This window comes from Salvelinus sp. IW2-2015, unplaced genomic scaffold, assembly GCF_002910315.2.
Source record: "Salvelinus sp. IW2-2015 unplaced genomic scaffold, ASM291031v2 Un_scaffold1312, whole genome shotgun sequence".
NCBI classification, from domain to species: domain Eukaryota; kingdom Metazoa; phylum Chordata; class Actinopteri; order Salmoniformes; family Salmonidae; genus Salvelinus; species Salvelinus sp. IW2-2015.
Window position 1 is genome coordinate 120,967 of NW_019942835.1, and position 6,482 is coordinate 127,448.

The 6,482-nt window shown below is 42.9% G+C and overlaps 1 protein-coding gene across 1 annotated transcript in view; it reads right to left on the reverse strand.

The window, feature by feature from the left end:
* Positions 1–2,415, reverse strand: part of LOC112070396 (ERC protein 2-like) — a 69,409-nt gene extending 66,994 nt beyond the window's left edge. The window contains 1 exon segment of the mRNA XM_070438954.1: positions 2,332–2,415. The gene's annotated coding sequence lies outside the window, so the exon portion shown is untranslated.
* Positions 2,416–6,482: the final 4,067 nt, after the last annotated feature.

The following is a 6,482-nucleotide window of genomic DNA, read 5'->3' on the forward strand; positions in this document are numbered from 1 at the left end:
TATACCCTCTCACATAGCCTTAACATTAACTCTTGCAAAAATAAGCATTTCTTGCAGTAAAATGATACTCGGGAACAAGAGTGGAGAAATATGATATATTTCTTTCAGCATCTTGAGAGAATGCGACTGCGCAGTTAAATACCGTCTGATAGTATTTCAACCACACAAAATATGAATAGTCGCGGGAAGTATGGGTGCTGCACCACCCACTGAAAAATCWGAATACATATATATARATTTTTTRCCCCACAAAACTAGTGCACTGGGCCTTTAATAGTGCTCTATTTGCGGACCGATATAGATGTCTTCAGCGGGGACAACAACTTTTTCCCACCAACCCACAAAATCCATATTTCAATTGTCTCCTCCCCTTCATCTATACTGATTGAAGTTAATTTAACAAGTGACATTAAGAAAGGATCCTAGCTTTCTCCTGCATTCCCCTGGTCAGTTTAAGTCATGGAAAGAGCAGGTGTTCCTAATGTTTTGTAGGCCTATATGATCAGTGTATAGTCGGGCGGTGTGGATGGGTTATTTGCAATTGCGGGCGGGTGTTGGTAAAAAAAACAGCTGATCCGCGCACCACTAGCCTACTGGTATTTGTATATTTACACCTTTTTTGGCTTCAATCAACCTGCCCAACGATTATAATATTGTTAGACTGGCACGTGGGAGGCCTAAATGTGGGGCAGATAAGCGCAAGCAGCTGTGATTGCGAGGGGCAACATAACTYTTAGATAGGCCTAGTGGCATGGACYTTTTCGCGCAGATAGGCCTTACAGYTGCTCTGAAAGCATGACTTTCACCCTTTCTGTGCCAATTAATAGTGCTTTAGGTTCTGGTGCTGGCTGCATTTTTATAAGGCAATGTCATTTCCCTTTAWTCAACCACATGCAACCTTTAAGTCCATCCCTTAGAAACCCTTTATTAGGCCTATAGTGTCCTTTATCTTTGCCATCTTGTTGGACTCGAAATCCACATAAGATCATAGCAGTGTCTCTCTAAATGTCATTGTAAATCAATAATTATACACATCAATGTGGCATCATCGTTGCAGTCACAAATGGTCAATCTTTCATACATCAATACAGTGTCATGGGCTAGAGTGCGAAAACAAAACGTGTGCACGCACACCTGAACATAATTTCAAATTCACTCCACATCGGCACAACTCMTGCGGCAAAAGGTCAGCTGCATAGGCTAGTGTGCAGAATGGTCATGAAGGAAATCCTATCTGAGCGGAGGCAGGGACATGTTTGGAGATCAATCATTTCAATGAGACAGTGCAGCAGGTTGTCACTTGACCATAATAACACGGGGGAAAGGATGCATATGGTCTACTTACTAGGTAGAAAATACTGAATGACCATCAACAAGCCCTGTTGCTTACAAGACACCCCACAATTAAAATCCCTCCCATTGCCTTTCATGATTGGTTGAGAGGATCAGATAGCACAAACACGCCTTTCCTAGTGGCTGRCGCCTCTGTCAGTTAGCCAAAATGAAACGTCGATTTCCGAAGAGGGTTTCGTTCGTTTGAAGGGGACACATGTAGCTGGGGTTCTTCGGGTTCTTCTCAATCGATTATTGAAATTATTGGAACATAACACGCTAATGTTAATTAGCCAAATAGCCTCAATTATTTATAKATATGATCCTGGTGTCGATATTGCATAATATTTCTTATTCATAATGACAYCATCTCCCAAAATGTTCCTCTTGAATTCCCCTAATAAGGAAATATATTACGTAATGTAAGCCTGAGGCATTACAGACGTTTCTTATGTCGAATTATTAGTGCCCATGATGTCTCGTGTTTCATGGGAATACATCGTTCTTCTCCAATGCAATGTGAGAATCTATGACAGCTAGCCACTATAGATAACATCACATACATTCCAGAGGATTAGGCGCTTTTTGGATGAAATACTACTCTAAAGCCCTGGAAATCTTTTTTGTTGAAAATTAAATAGAGATATGTAATTCGTMTCACCTTTCCTTGATACCAATTCTACTCGAAATGAACTCACAAACCAATTCGATGTTCAACCGAATCAATGACTGCAATATACAAGATAAAAACAGATATTGACTTCTACAAATTAGCTTACAGTATGTTTTTCCCATGCATTCATCTACTATGCAATCCAACGAATGAATTGGGAGTGATATTTTACGCACAGATGCATTCCCTCAATCCGTCTAATCGAAAGAGAACCGTCAACCCCATAATATCGAAAACACTTCACTATTTCTGCATGTGGTGATTCGGTGCCGTTCTCTATCATACGTATTTGCGTTGATCTTGAATTAATCAAAATAGAAATGTACCTTTTTCTACCATTAGTTCCTCTCCATCACCATCCAGAGACAGTAGCGTCTTCCAGCCTCCATTCACACCGGTCTCAGCATCCTGCACTGTCATTGGGTAGCGGACACGCGATCTCTCCCCCTACCCGCTAGGGAGCTGCACAGTCTGATTGTTAAAGGGACAGCCAAGAGAGTCTCGAGCAGAATGGATGGAATCCATCCTAGAAACGTGACTTRGAGTGTGGAATCACAACATCGAAATCTCACAATTCAACTCACAAACTCASACTTCCATCCTTATCCTCCTCGCTCTTTTGTGGTCACAGTCCTCACGTTTGTATGGAMGGTGTAGGTTTCAGGAGTTTCAGCATTGAAAATCCAGCCTAATTTCAGGTTTAATTGGTTGAGGTATTAGGTATCTGAGAGGTGGAAAATGTGACAAAATCTGCCCCCCACTCCGAACCAACACCCCTGATGAATACATTTACATTTCATTTTAGTCATTGAGCAGAAGCTCTCATTTATAGCGACTTACAGTTAGTGCATAAAGGTAGCTATAGGTAAGACAACCACATTTCACAGTCTTAGTAAGTCATCCTCTAGGTTAATTTCACAGCCACTGTGCCATCATCTACCAATAAGCACCATCATTAACTGTGTTCAACCAGTGATTGCTATTCATCAAGGCGTGCCATCCCCTATAACTCTTATCATTTGTGTGCTTAATTATGTAACCTTTTCTAAATGTCGCAGATGCAGAATAGTCTGTGGTGATTGGCTGAAGGATCTCAGGCCCATTTTATTCTAAGCGCCTGCATTGTGAGTGCTCTGATTGGCTTGGCTGCCTTTTGCATTCTAAATGGAACCCTATTCCCAATACATTTATATATATATATATATATATACAGTTGAAGTCGGAAGTTTACGTACACTTAGGTTGGAGTCACTAAACTTGTTTTTCAACCACTCCACAAATGTATTGTTAACAAACTATCGTTTTGGCAAGTCGGTTAGGACATCTACTTTGTGCATGACACAGGTAATTTTTCCAACAATTGTTTACAGACATGTTATTTCACTTATAATTCACTGTATCACAATTCCAGTGGGTCAGAAGTTTACATACAAAGTTGACTGTGTCTTTAACAGCGTGGAAAATTCCAGATAATGATGTCATGGCTTTAGAAGCTTCTGATAGGCTAACTGACATAATTTGAGTCAATTGGAGGTGTACCTGTGGATGTATTTCAAGGTCCTACCGTCAAAATCAGTGCCTCTTTGCTTGACATCATGGGAAAATCAAAAGAAATCAGCCAAGACCTCAGGATTTTTTTTTTTGTAGCTTTCCACAAGTCTGGGTCATCCTTGGGAGCAAATTCCAAAAGCCTGAAAGTACCACGTTCGTCTGTACAAAAATAGTACGCAAATATAAACACCATGGGACCACGCAGCCGTCATACCGTTTAGGAAGGAGACACGTTCTGTTTCCTAGAGATGAACGTACTTTGGGGCGAAAGTGCGAATCAATCCCAGAACAACAGCAAAGGACCTTGTGAAGATGCTGGAGGAAACAGGTACAAAAGCATCTATATCAACAGTAAAACGCAGTCCCATATTGACATAACCTGAAAGGCCATCAGCAAGGAAGAAGCCACTGCTCTAAACCGCCATAAAAAAGCACGACAACGGTTTGCAACTGCACATGGAAAAAATATCTTACTTTTTGGAGAAATGTCCTCTGGTCTGATGAACAAAAATAGACTGTTTTGCCATAATGACCATCCTTATGTTTGGAGGAAAAAGGGGGAGCTTGCAAGCCGAAGAACACCATCTCAACCGTGAAGCACGGGGTGGCAGCGTCATGTTGTGGGGGTGCTTTGCTGCAGGAGGGACTGGTGCACTTCACAAAATAGATGGCCTCATGAGGAGGAAAATTATGTGGATATATTGAAGCAACACCTCAAGACATCAGTCAGGAAGTTAAAGCTTGGTCGCAAATGGGTCTTCCAAATGGACAATGACCCCAAGCATACTTCCAAAGTTGTAGCAAAATGGCTTAAGGACAACAAAGTCAAGGTATTGGAGAGGCCATCACAAAGCCCTGACCTCAATCCATAGAAAATTTGTGGCAGAACTGAAAAAGCTGTGCGAGCAAGAGGCCTACAAACCTGACTCAGTTACACCAGCTCTGTCAGGAGGATTGGCCAAAATTCACCCAACTCATTGTGGGAAGCTTGTGGAAGGCTACCGGAAACGTTTGACCCAAGTTAAACAATTTAAAGGCAATGCTACCAAATACTAATTGAGTGTATGTAAACTTCTGACCCACTGGGAATGTGATGAAAGAAATGAAAGCTGAAATAAATCTTTCTTCTACTATTATTCTGACATTTCACATTCTTAAAATAAAGTGGTGATCCTAACTGACCTAAGACAGGGAATTTTTACTTGGATTAAATGTCAGCAATTGTGAAAAACTGAGTTTAAATGTATTTGGCCAAGGTGTATGTAAACTTCCGACTTCAACTGTATATAGTTCACTACTATTGACCAGGGCCCTTAGGGTCCAAACCCACATGCTCCAGTGGGGCTCTGTGTGGAGGTGTGGGGAGAATCCTCACTGTGGGAAAATGCCTCTGGAAATAGGAGTATTTTGCTCAGTCAATGGAATAAGCCATGTCCCTTTGGGAAACTGTTCAGTTGTACTGGGAATGGATGGAGGTACATKATTCTCATATCAGGCAAAGACAGATGTTTTGCCACCAACTTTAGCAGGGAGYGCAGAGAGAGAGAAAACAGAACAGGAGAAGAGAGAGATGCAGTGAAGGACAGGAATGTTCTCAAAGCAARCCCTGCTTGGAGGAGATGAAACATCTTGTTGGGATAGGAGGATTATCTTTTTACGACACCAAGGAATCACAATCAACACACAATACAATCTGGTTGTTTGTTTATGAGGCATGGGTGGTCGTTAACATGCGTGCAAGGTGTAATAGGATGATGAAATAGATTCTTTCTCATGGGTTGGGTTGGAGGTGGTTCCTGACTGTGGTTGTCCTTGTCCTTTAAGCCAGTGAATCAGCCAGCGCCTCTCTCTCCCAGCCATGCCTTGGCATCGTTAATCACATGATGGCTTCTCCCATCGTCATGGTGATGTCAGCCCAGATTCCTTCCTTCCTGTGTACATCCAGGACTGACTGAGAAACAAAGCTGCCTTCGCCACGGCAACCCAGCACACGTTAAATCAATCTGAGTGCATTACACTTACATCGCACATAATGACATCACTATAACTGAAACTTCCTGGCTCTCCTGAGGATGTGAGATATGTTGATGTTGAAAACAAAATACAGCCTAAAATACAACCACCTTCACCCATCCTATACAGCCAGACATAGACACACACACAGACACACACACACACACACACTCACACACACACATATACACACATATACACACACACTCACACACACACACAGACACAGACACACACACAGACACACACAGACACACACTCACAGATACACACTCACAGACACACACAGACACACACACTCTCTCCTTCTCTCTCTCTCTTTATGAGCTGTCCCGATATGCTAGGGCCTGGAAGTCCCGAGGGCTGTAACTGTGATGCAAACATTGACGATGAATGGTGGTGACAGGGACAGGCCCAGGAGACAGGAGCATCAGCAGCATCAGAGTTTAACACACACACACATTACCTTTCTGGGTGGCGGCCCCCTTGGTTGGGCCGTAGCGGATCTTTGTGGGCCATACTCGGCCTTGTCTCAGGATGGTAAGTTGGTGGTTGAAATAGATCCCTCTAGTGGTGTGGGGGCTGTGCTTTGGCAAGTGGGTGGGGTTATATCCTGCCTGTTTGGCCCTGTCGGGGTATCATCGGATGGGGCCACAGTGTCTCCTGACCCTCCAGTCTCAGCCTCCAGTATTTATGCTGCAGTAGTTTATGTGTCGGAGGGCTAGAGTCAGTCTGTTATATCTGGAGTATTCTCCTGACTTATCCGGTGTCCTGTGTGAATTTAAGTATGCTCTCTCTAATTCTCTCTTTCTTTCTCTTTTCTTTCTTTCTTCTCTCGGATGACCTGAGCCCTAGGACCATGCCTCAGGACTACCTGGCATGATGACTCCTTGTTGTCCCCAGTCCACCTGGC